Source organism: Anser anser (assembly GCF_964211835.1).
Source record: "Anser anser genome assembly, chromosome: 14".
Taxonomy (NCBI): domain Eukaryota; kingdom Metazoa; phylum Chordata; class Aves; order Anseriformes; family Anatidae; genus Anser; species Anser anser.
In genome coordinates this window covers 6,544,052-6,556,888 of record NC_139735.1, presented here as the reverse complement: position 1 = coordinate 6,556,888, position 12,837 = coordinate 6,544,052, and the positions used below count along the sequence as shown (strand labels likewise).

General features: G+C 44.3%; 1 long non-coding RNA gene across 2 annotated transcripts in view; it reads right to left on the bottom strand.

Annotated features, from left to right (window-relative positions):
* The window catches only part of LOC310881485, a 157,599-nt gene that overhangs the window by 89,199 nt on the left and 55,563 nt on the right, over positions 1 to 12,837 (bottom strand). Inside the window, exons 2-3 of one of the 2 annotated variants that reach the window (XR_014572413.1) lie at positions 8,353 to 8,503; positions 7,537 to 7,658 (exon numbers count right to left, since the gene is read on the bottom strand). This is a non-coding gene — a long non-coding RNA (uncharacterized lncRNA). The remainder of the gene's footprint in view (positions 1 to 7,536; positions 7,659 to 8,352; positions 8,504 to 12,837) is intronic. The other variant, XR_014572414.1, reaches the window with a different exon arrangement.

The window sequence follows — 12,837 nt, the reverse complement described above, 5'->3', positions numbered from 1 at the left end:
AGAAACACTGAGGCATATTTGAAAACACATTCAGCTGCTGACAGCAGTTTAACAAAGGATCGTTACAAAGACATGCAGAAGATGTGTCAGGGATGCAGCAAGATAGTTCTGGGACTGAGGGACCTTAACTACAATAACAGGATAGAGGAGTGGAGCTGGGATCCATAGGACAAAAAAAGTTATGACCTGACTGAGTGATATCAATTCTGGAGGGTCTGAGGAGGGAAAAGAAACCATAAAGCTACTTAAAACTGTATCAAACACACAGAACGAGGGCCATGAACTTAAAGATGTGGAAAGGTTGAGCCACAAAGGAGCAGAGGTGGAAATCAAGAGCATCAAAAATAAAACAGGCACAGTGGAGAGAGCAATAAGAGTGAGCAAGATAAAAAAAAAAAGGAGCTGGACAAGAATATCGACAAGTCAAAAGCATCGATCCTGCGCTTTCTTAGCAAAATAGAACTGGGAACAGTGCACGGGCTGGGCTCTGGGGAGGATGAAGAAACTTCAGCCAAGGCATCCACGACTCCTGTTCCTCCTGACAGAGGCCAGGGATCGCTCACACACGTGCTGTCACGTTGATGTCTGTCGTGTATGCGAGGTGTAGGTGTTTGACACCTTCCTGTGTGTGGCACAGAAGAGGGGAAAGCGGGTCACACAAGGGAAGAAACAGACTTCTGACACGGAGGTGCATCTTAAACCACTTCACACAACAAGTCACGTGCAGACAGCACAGCGGCTCTGCAAGCAAACACAGGGTTTTACTGCCTTGCTGTGTGCTCAATGGAAAGGAGGAGGGGCTGTGCCACCAGCTTTTCATCCACGCTTCTTTGGCCCCAGCAAAGTCCAACTCAGTCCAGAGCTCAGGTACGCAGCAACTCCTCCAGCAGCCCATTTCTCAAGCATGTGCCATTAAACCCATAGGATCTCCTGCTCGGAGCCATCTGGACTGTCAGTGGAGTCATCCTGAAGTCAGTGCTGAGTACATGACCTAAGCTGACTTTTCGTGCCATGGAGCTGACATCCTTTCTCCTCCAAATCTATTTCATTAGATCTAAATTACCCCTGTTGCTAAGACATTTGAAAGCAAATTCCCCAAATGCTTCAATCCCTGTCCCCAGCTACTGACTGCCTGACGGGACCCAGCACGCAGCCTGATTCTCGCTGGGACATGCTCTGTACATAGAGCATCCTCACCAAGAGGAGGCAAGAGGGAGAGGCAGAAAGGAGCCAGGAATGTTTCACACAGAAAAAAAACTTGGTCACCATCATAAACGTGTGCAGAGAGAAAGGCTGCTGCAGATGAGAACTGAGATGAGTCGCTCCAGCAGCTGGGACAGAGGGATCTCTGCTCCGGAGAAGGCTTTGGGCTGGGGTTAGCTACAGTGGCAAGACTGCAAGGGTTAAGAGATATCCAGGGTGGAGGAGAGAGACAGAGAGAGGGGAAAAAAAAAAAAAAAAAAGATTAATTTGGGAGTGGACAGCCTGTGCATTTTCACAGGAGCTAAAGATGCCAGATGCACCGTATGCTGCAGATCAAACCCAGAAGACAATAACTGAGCTGCAGAGTGGCTTAGACTAGCAGGAGATGCCTCAGGCTGGAGCTGAGGCATTTCTATACACTTGAACAAGAGATCAAAGTAAACTGAGAATTCGGCTGGAGAGATCTCTTGCCTGAGACAGTAGACTCTAGTTTCAAGCCTGACCGCAGAACCATCTCCTCTTCAGAGAGACAGACCTGACAGGTCTCTGATTTGGGCTACTTTGGGTGGGGATCAGCCAGCTTGTCCCAGCCACTGGTAGCCCGGACACGTGTGATTTCACTGCTGGCAGCACGTGGATGTTGACCCATACGCATCAGGAATCTTCCAGAGTGGTGAATGATCACTGGGTCCTAATTTCCAGCTTTTGCTTTTCGCAGCACTTACAGCACCTAGCTGAAAAGTCTTTTAAAAAGCCCCCTTTGCAGGTAAGAACGACCTCTGAGAACAGCAGTTTCCTTGCCTTCCAGTACCGTGCTCTGCCCCCCACCTTCCCTCGCAGTCTAAAATTTTTAGCCCCCCCCCCTCACCAGGAGGCAGCCAGGCAGCCCCGTGCTGGCGCAGCGCGTAAATGTGCTGACACGCGAGGCGCACGTTTCCCCGCTCGCTGGAAACCCGCTGCGTAATGACAGAGCTCCCAGCAGGAGGAACACGACCCGCGTGCCAATTATCTTGGCAGGCGCCGTGGGATCAACTGGGGCAAAAGCACAGCGGTAGACGCAGCGAGGCTGAGCTTTCCTGCCTGCCTCCGCCGTCGGCTGAATGCTGCCTCGTAACGAAGGCATTTTGGCCAGCAAGACCCGCGAGCAGCTGGGCTGTCGCTCAGGGGTACCGCCTGCACCGTCCATTCCTTGGCGTCTGAACTTATTCGGGTCAGTGTTTTACCAATGCAGTCAAGGAAGCAAGCTTGCGAGGTGTTGTGATGGCACTAAAAGTGTGTTCTGCTTCGTCAGCACTTTGGAGAAATTAGCTTAAATGTCCTCAGTGGCAAACAGCATTTAGTGCTGCTCAGCACAGGGGAGGGAGGGAGGGAAAAGAAGCTACGCAGGGTTTTTAAAAATAAGCCTCAAACCAAGTTTGGCACGATGAGTAAATCACAAGCAACTGTCTCCCTACAGTGCCCCGCTGCATGAAACTCCTTCCTAATATACATCAGTGCCATATCTAGCCAAATACGAAAGCTGTGCCAGCTCCTGCTGCATAGTTTACCTTACTCTGAGATATTAGCAGAAGCAGCATCTCTCTTTGGACCACTGCAGTACCTCATCTTATGCTGCACCACACAGCTGAAAGGGGGGTTTACTGCTTCTAACCCCCCCCACACACACACCTGGCTTTGCTGCCCGAGATTTTTTACCTGCATTCTTATTCTGTATTTTCTTTCCCCACACTGCCATGGGGGCTTGCCATAGCATCCCCTATAGCGACCCTAAAAAATCAATTCCCATTATTGAATCTCCTTTTCACACTTTGCAAAATATTTTGTTTCTAGACTGACATTCAAATTTTACCCCCACATGGGTTTTCTTTACTTCTGCCTTTTAACAAAATTATATTAGCTGGTTTTTACGTTTGTGAAAGAGCCTGGGGAGGGAGGAGGGGAGAACTATATATATAACTATACATATTCTCACAGCTTTTCGTAAAAATAGCCAGACAAATAAATAATAAACCAAATAGCATCGTTCAGTGAAAAAAACGCCTGAAGGCATGAAACTGGGCAGCATGACCCTAAAATACTTTGAATTTGCTGGAAAAAAAAGGACAACTGAAGCAAAAATAATATCATTCTGCCTCAGACAGCTCTCCAGAGCATCCTTGCACAGGAACTGATCCGGTTCCCACCTTGCGGGGAGGAGAAATCCCACCCACATGATGCTGCCCTAGCCGCACACACCCCCGGCAGCCCTTGTAAGCTCACGGTGCGCTGTCCCTGGGCTGCTGCTGGGCCAGTTCGCATGAGGAGCATTGCAAATGTCAAACCAAAGCATACACGGCGGTATTATCCCAAAGCAAATAAAGCTTAGGACCAGGAAGAGGGGAAAACCGTGCCCAAAAGTAGTTGTAAATCAGCCCCAGTGCAGGCCCTCTGCAGGCTTTGTTGCCTCCCAAGTATTTGGCAGATTCAAAGCTTCCCTCTGGACAAAAGCTAGAGTTCTCTTATTTGCCTACCATGAATTTGCAGCTTTCATGGTGCAATGAGAGCCGTCACCCTGATAACATGGGACAAGAAATTACCGGGTTCGCTCTTCCCACCCAAGGCAGTAAAAGCTTTTCTCATAGCAGGGAAAAGACCAACTTAACTCTTTGCATCTGAGCAAGCTCAGGGCATTAATCAGCTTCTCCTCCCCCCAGTCAAATTCTTCATCGATCCCCATAGTTTGGCCCTGAAGATGTTGCTGTGAAGCTGGAATTAGGCAATGCGAGGCTGATTTCAGCAGCTTGGCACCTCGCTTGGAAGTGCTGGGCAAACACGACCTGTGTTTGTCGGGAGAGAGAAGACTTGGAGGTGACTGATGTAAAACATAACTCTAAAGAGAATTCATGAGACGGGAAAATACTACTTCGGGCTGTGTCAAATGTGGGAAGCAGGTGGCATAAACGAAAAAGCCAGGGAAAGGTCAAGCCTTGGAGGAATTGAGAGAGAATCTCTTCGTGCAGGGGAGAGCTGATGTGAAACAGTCTGTTGCCAGAGGCAGCCAGGGAGGAAAATCAAGCAAATAGCTTTGAAGAAATTAGACAATAGAATTCATCTCATCTGATTTTAAGCATTTAAAAATGAAGTATGTAGCCTAGGCTTGTCATCCAGGCTCCCTCTACAGTGGGTAGAAAGAGAAAAAGACGTGTTGGAGGGCAATTAATCCCGGCTATCTGTGAAAGCGCCTGCCAGCACGAAGCCAGGAACCAGTTCAGACGTGCTCGGAGAGCTGAAGCTTGGTGAGAAAAATCTTGGGATTCCTCAATCACCGGGGAGCTCCTGAAAAGGTGGCAAGCATTTGTCAACGCGAATTTAATGAAGCGCCTGCCTGGAGCAGCACCCCACCATCAAGATGCAAGAGAGATTGCGGGGATGTGGCTCCTCGCCAACCTCAGCTAACCAAAATACTCCTGGAAAAAAAAAAAAAAAAAAGGAAAAAGAAAAAAGAAAAACAACCCAGGATGGTCTTTACTAGCCTCTAAATATCTTTTTTTTTTTTCAATGAATAAATATACGGGGAAAAAAAGAAAGAAAGATGATGAATGCTAATGAAATAAATGAGAAAATACATTTTCTTTGATTCCTCTTTGCCTGGATCTATACTAATTTCAGAAAAAGCAATTGGGTTATGAGATAAATTTCATTTATTCCTGATATAAGAACAATGCAACATTTTTGACAAGTATTCTTCAATATGCCACCTGGGTAGTTCTAGTAACAGGCAATAAAAATGAAATATGATAGAATTCCTAAGAAGATCCCAGCAGTTAAAGGGGAAAACAGTTCATAGCTCTTTCTTAGGGCGTTCCCAGATTTCCTAGGAACACCAACAAATTTGTAATCAGTTCCTTTTCAAAGTGTGTGAGGTAAGTTTTGAGAGTACGATTTTATTCCTGGCTTAGCTGTAGATGTTACTCAAGAATCAGCAAAGAAAAACCAGAGGCGTATAACTGGATGGAAACAAATTTCCTCAGTGGAAATTGATGGTGTAGGGGATCACAGAAGGAAAGACAGGGTGAGTTTCATCAGGAGCACCAAATGCTCGGCAGATTTAGAAAGGAAGAGCATCACCATCGCGATTCGGGGTACAGAGTCAGCAAGAAGAAACTCTCTCTACTTTGCCACTACACTGCACCATACTAGAAGCAAAAGGCAAAGTATTTTCAGGCTTTACCTTATCCTATAAATTCATTGCTTCTGGAAACTAGTTTTATTCAACTGTCCTGAGTCTAGCTCTGGTTGTAGCTATACAGACATAAATGTGCCATTAACGCTCTGCACCTCTCGTGAGCCTGGTCACAGACCCACGCTGTTCCGGCAGCAGCCAGGTCTTGCACAGCCCGAATTCCCTGTTAGTTCCCCATGGAATTAGATTGGCACAGGGTTCTTTTATGGGATGCCCTGAAAGCTGGCTGTGAAGAAACAACATACTCGAGGAGCTTAATCCAACCACCCCTCTGTGCGTCAGCTTTATACACTAAGGCATCAAGTGAATCTAACGCGTCAAATCTGCCATTTCTTCTCCCAGATCAGCTTCTCTTGGCATTTGTTTTTTGTATTAGTTTCTCCTTGCTTTTCAAACATATTTCCACAATCCTAACAGAGCTCCTCCGCACTGCCACCCCAGTATAATCAGACTGCAAAGGAGCCCGGGGGAACCTCTCTTTGCTGTTGGCTGCAGCCAACAGAAGAGAAATGCTGGAAAGTGGCAGAGCTTATGCAACAGATAAATCATAGGGAGAATATGTTTTCTCTTCCCTTTGCACAGATCCCATACATCACCATGACTCAGTGCAGCTCCCCCAGTGGGGACAAATTCCAACTTCTAATGCACTTTCCGTCTGACTCCTCCATGATAAAAGATGAGTCGTTGTCCTGAGATATTGCATTTTGATTGTAATATATTAAACACCTCTGTGTTTCAGAACAGTTTGGTTTGGGGACCCAGCACTAATCCCATTTCCGTGGTTTGAGCTGCACATTTTACCACCGTAGAGAGAAAACCCCTCATGTCCAATTGCTTTCTTGCTTCTCCTCTCCTCTAGCTTTTCTGGTTTTCACCAACCTTCCTAGATGTGATAAATCTTGTAAATTTAATTTAGAGATCATATTGCTGGCTTTAAAGGTAAACAAGTTTAGCTGTCTGCTTGTTGCCCAGAGTCTGCTAATCTTGTAAAATTCCTCCATTCCCACTTGGCTGGCACAGTTGTTGGGAGGCTGGGGGGAGAGCACAACATCTATTCTACGAAGTGCTTTGGACATATGTTGGACACTTGCAGATGTCATCCTGGCCACAGCCCAAGCTCCCATACTGCTGCCCAAGGACAAATGCTGTAATCCTGACGTTTTTCATAAGCTCACTGTATCGTAAACGTTACCTTAGCAGTACAAAGCTGGTGCTACATTTCCAGACTTTTTCTAGTTCCATTGTTTGTAATCTTCTCCTAGCTATAATGCTTTTCCAAAGCACACTACCTCTGTCCACATTTGTTGTGACCATTGATGCCTCTCCTCACTAAAACCGAAGGCTACCACTCTTCCACTAAAGCAGTAGCAGATCTGCAGAGGAGATGCATGAACTAGAATTCCTGCTATCTGCAAGAAAGCACCGCGTCTTCCCCGTAAAGAGAGCCTTTGGCCCCAAGCTGAGAGTTACAAACAGTGACCAAGCACATTATTCATGCAATCTTTCCTTTATCTATAAATTCCCTTTCTAAGGAAACATGCAACAGCAGCAAGGGATGACAAACAGTTGTTTCATGGGCATCCCGGGTGGCTCTCTTTCATCTCCTTTCCTAATATTTCCTTTAGGCTTGGGTAATTTTTATTGTTTTTTCTCTTTGCACTTTCCCACGCCTGAACAGTTCTTGGATTTGGCAGGCACAGAAACAGCAGTTATATGACATGCATTTTTTAATGTATCAAAACACATTCCTTTGATTCATTTTTTAAAAAGCAAACTCTGCTCACTCAAGGTTAACAACTTTCCCACTTCACCTGGGCATAAGAGATTCCCAGATGTTGCTGAGATTTTTTAAACAAAACTCACACCTTCAGAAATTAGCAGGGCAAAACCTGCTTCTCAGACACCTCCCAGACCAAAGAAATTGCTGGGCCCACCAAGGGGTGGCCCAGAGGCTTGCTACATCCAGATATTTTGACATATTTAATAGAAGTTTGTGTGAAGTTATGAGCACTGCGTGAGCTCAACAGCAGCTGTCCAAACAATTCACATTAATAGCTCTCTACAGACCCGAGTATCACACAAAGAGGAAATGTAAGAAACCAAAGGCTGACCTCAGACAACAAGCACGTGATGTTCTCCTCAGTCAGTATTTGTAAATCCAACGTTATGAGAAGAAATTGCACCTGGTCAAAAGCCTATGTGCTCTTTGCTTGGTGACCATCTGAGATGGCAACTATGAAAACAAGTAAGGGAGGGAGAGAACTAAGTTCTAAGAGAGGGAGAGACAGCTTCAAAACGAACACTATAAAACTCCAACAGCAAATCTTGAAATCAAAATGGAAGGAAGGATGAAGTTCACATTAAAATCATAGTTGAAAGCCAGCGTTATAAAAAAAAAAAAAAAAAAACCACAACAACAACAAAAAAAAAACCAACAACCACCAGTTCACATTAAAACCATGTTTGCAAAGAAAACATGGTTTGGCTAGTCTCTCAAAGTCTTTTGCCAGACTGAAATGCCAGTTGCTGTGTCAGAAATGCAAGGAAATGAAGACACAATAAATGGTAACCTCTCCCATTTCTGGTCCCCTTCTATCAAACAAAATTAAAACTCACGTGTAGCTCTCTCTCAACCTAAATCAGCAGAATACAACAAAAGGAACATTTAAACCTGTTAGGTAATATAGAGCATCTTCTGTTCTGCATGTGTCCACAGTAAAATGCATCTCAGCTTGTTTCGAGTTTTACACGCAAGAAGCTAAAAATACTTTTACTCTTTTTTTCCCCTTCAGCTTTATGAAGAAAATGATGAACAAGTGAAAAACATTTTGTTTCCAAAGCGGATTTCCCTGGGAATTCCTTATCAACATTTCACTGGTATTGTGAGTTTTTAAGGAGGATTTGAATCTGGAAGAAAGGAGACTTACCAGACAGTACTGGAGGCAGCATCCCACGGACCAGGAAAGGGTCATAGGGCTGTGATTGGAGACAGGTCAAATTCTGCACTTTGGTAGAGTGGAGACAAGCACACAAGGAACTCAGGTCAACAGCATCAGTAAGAGTGGAAGGATGGAGAGCCTAGAAAGCAAAAGCACGACATTTCTGTTTAAATAACCATACAGTGGATTCAAAGGCACACGCCACAGTCTTAGCTGAGCAGACCAACTGCTACCTTCACATAGTGTTAGCCCAGGTTCCTGATGAAGCTGAGCACATGTAGATTAGTAAACCCTCTTGGATTCTTTATCAGGAAGGAAAATAAGAGCTTAGCTCCCTTGGGACAGCTGAACTACTTGGTACAATTTATTAAAATCATGTTATTTTTCCTTGACTTCACCCTCAGCTCACCAGCAGGTGGGTTCGTTGCCACTAGTGTGAGAAGTCGAGCAACAGCTGAAAAGTGGTAGCAAAGCAGGCCTAGGGAAGCCACAGTGCCCTGTGCTCAAGGAGGGCTCACTGAGGATCCCAAAATGCACTCAAGATGCCACTTTTGTTGTGCAAGGAAAATAACCTCTTCTTCTAACACCCTACATCTTTATATATATATATATATATATATATACACACTTTGGTGCTAATACAAGCAGAGAAACACTTGGAGCCTAACTGAAGTGGCCACTCCGCAAAAAATCACATTTTTTAATACAGCAAGTCATAGACAAAAATGTAAAAAACAGAGAGAAAAAGGAAAATATAAGCTCTATTTCTGTAGAGAAAACATCAGAAAATCATGAAATCATCCTTAAAAAATTAACAGAAGAAAACCATGAACTGTTATAAATGGCTTTTAGATTTCTTATGGAAAAAGGCCCACGACCTCAGCATTGAAGATGCCCATGCACCTGAAGGCAGCGTTAATCTCTGCATCTTGTCCAGCCACGCAGAATTTCGGAGTGTGCTGGTGCAGGGTAATACAGAGGGAGGGGGAAGAGCATAAGCAGAAAAGACACTACTTGCCTGAAAGACACTTTGCATAGAAATATCATCATGAAATTAATTCATATTAATTTTTAAAGTGGAATTTTAAAGAGAGTCATAATTTTTAAAAATCTGGCAAGAGTCTGCCTCTTGCCAGTTCAGCATTTAGAAACTTTCACCTATGGAAAAGTTCTATTTTGAGTAGCAGACCTGGAGCTGAATAAGGATAAATTTAAATTAGTCAGAAAACCATCACACTTAGATGAGAACAAGGTCTTCCTGGGGGTGGCATTTAAACTGCCTCCAAGATTTCTGAAGGAAGGACACTGCTCTGCATTGCTCTTTACAGGAAAGTCAATAGCCTGAAGAAAGATGGATTGGTTTTCATCGCATTCATAAGAGCTTTAATCAAAAAATACCATATTCACGGGGCATTTGAGGTTAAGCTCCTGATTTTCCCTCTATTTCCAACAGCTAGGAAAATTGGATGAGGAACGGAGGTATCCATGAGAATGCACAAAAGGCACAGAGCAAAAGAAATGGAGTAACGCATCGCCCTGTGCACGGGCACCACTCGGCCTTACAAAGAAGCAGCCCCAGCCCAAATCCTGCTCGTGGCCGTGACTCATCCGCTTGGTGCCAGCGGGGAGCAGAGCCTGGTTTAGGGCAAAGATCCAAAAAGTCAAGACCACTTCAAGCCAAGGGTCCAACGCTTACAGAGCCCAGCAGGGACGGCGCTACCACCCCTTCATGCCACTCGTTCTTTCTCCCTGCGACCTTCCAGGGAGGCACCAGGGGCTTCATTTTAGCAATGCCACAAGCGAACAACAACTCAGCCAGCACAGCAGCTTCAAGCAGTGCCTCGGAGCTCAGAGCCCTCCTGGGAATGAGCATAAATCCAGCCCAGGGCAAAACGGCACCAAGAGCCGGGTACAGCAGCAGCTAGCAGATGGTGAATAAGGGATAGCAACACGGCTACTTAGGAGAGACCTCATCTTTTTTCATTTATATTTTTATAATAGAAAATCTTCATATTATAAAACAATAAAATTATTATTATTCACTAAGAAAAAGTTGCTGAATCTACTTGTCCTGTTACAGGAGGGAGCTCTGCGGAGAACTGGTACTGCCAACAGGGTCAATTACGTATGAGCTTATTTAGATGCTGGTAAAAAAAAAAAATAAAAAATTATATCACCCCAATCTCTTTGTAGCCCACATAATCAACGATGACCACATACACTATCCGATCCACAAAAAACTCTGTCACATGAATGTTTAACTAACCCAACTCGTATTTCTTATGATAGATCAAAGCATTTATTTTGGCAGAAACAATTTCCTGAATTTCTGCCCTCAAAAGCAGAGCTTGAAACACTTGTAAATGTTTCTCTGCTGGGGAAATGAAGCTGTCGTAGGAGCGAGGGACAAAACAACGTGCGTGGAGAGAAACACCTTCAGAGCAGTGATAAACCTCAGAGTGATGAATTAACTGAACGCCCCCAAAATTCCATTTCTACAGCTGCTTCTGCCTTTGTGACCAATCATAAATTTAACCCCACCAAAGTGCGGTGAGGGAGGTATTTTCCCCATTTGACACCTACGGATGCTGAGGCACAGGTTTGGGGATATGATTATCTGGGATCTGTCCCTTCTGCGAGACCCCACAGGTGACATCAAAAATTTTCATTTACATATACTGTGCATTTTTAAATAAAAAAGCATACATATATATATTTAAATATACCATCAAAATCCCGAGGTGGAACAGGCTTTCCTTTTAACAGGAGCAAAATCCTTTGCATAGAGATGAATTTAATTCAATGAGAGCAGAATCAGGCCTCAGCGCAAAGAGTATTGAGTAGCTACAGAATAATTGTAATTCACCTGTAGTGCTGGTTAAAGGATTGCTTCTTACAACATGACTTGCACTAAGGCCACCTGAAACCAGCCTAAATTCCCTCCAAGTCCCCAAGCCCAACATTTCCCACTGGCTAAACACAAATTCTGAACACGGTCACTGAATTAAAGTTTAACACCGAAGTTAAGGTGAGCAAAGGAGGACTGGAGGTGAGCTGCGTGAGTCCTAGCGAGCTCCAGGGACCGTCAGGGACCTGGAGGGTTGCCATCAGTTGCCATCAAGGCAAATGATGAAGCATGGCAACTGCTGTGGCTAGTGCTGGGTCACCACGAGCACGTCCAGCTGCCCTCTCCAACGGCACACATCAGACCCTTGGCCTCGGTCCTCACCTCCAGGAGCGGCGATGCAATGACACGTCTCTGCTGCCCCATGGCCCGCTGGAGGGCTGGGTGCTGCCCGGTGAGCAGCTCTACGGCTCCTGGGTGCAGGAAGCCTCTTCCCTTGGTGCTGTCCAAAGAGCAGGGTACTACCTCCCACGAGACATAATAACCCCCACAAACCTCATTTTCCTCCACTCTAGGAGGATTTTATTTGGGCTAGCCTTTTCCTAGCAACCATTTAGCCTGACACGCGCAATTATTTAAAAATAAGAATAATAAATTCCTAACAAATCATTCAGCTGAGAATGATTACGCAGAGGAGGGAACGAGGAAAAAAAAAGTGCCAGATGTGAGTCATGCTGTTCGGTGCACTTCTGGAAGGCAGACAGACACCGCGGTGCTCAGACAACAGAGGAACAGAGGTGGGGCACAATTACCAGCGGGACATTAAATTAATTCTCACTTTGTTTTCCTACCAGGTTCACTACAGCAACAACAGAAGGTATGGGATTAGATGGGAGTGTTTACATGCTGGGAGGATGACAAAATAAGGGGAAAAAAAGAGAGAGAGTACTAGCACAAGTTTTGTTGTTTAATTTTTGCTCTGTTTCTAACCTTTTACGTCCCTATGGGTTTGCATGAGACTTTCTGGTTATCAAAATTAAAATATTACTGCTACTTTTTAATATCTGCTTTGTGAAAGTTTAGTTCTAACTGGTCTCAGCACTACCTGCAACCTTTTCATCTCAACATGTTTGCTTTGGGCAAACTACTTACACAAAACTGATTTTCATGTTTAATGAAAAAACACTGCACATTTTTGGAATTTGTGCTTTGGATTTTTTATTATTGTTATGGATCACTGGCATTTCACTCAAATTTATATGACTTCCAGTTCTCTATTTTCACACAGACATATCACGGTATCAAGTAACAAAAAAAAAACTTCTGCTGAAGATGATCATTTGGGACAAATAATGAGGTTGGATTAAAACATTTTATTGTAAATCAAAATTACAATGGAACGTATTCACATTTAGAAATACCATCGATTAAGAAATGAGTAAAAAATACCCAATTACAGGAAGAAGAAAAAAAAAGAACTCTAAAATGCCTAGCTTTCCTACCAATAAATAAATAAATAAAATCAGAAAGTGTTTTATAGTACTTCGGTGAGAAAAATGAAAAGATGTAACACTCCCCATGAAAAAAAAGACCTCCTGAAGCCTTCCACCTCTTGCCTGGTGCGTGGC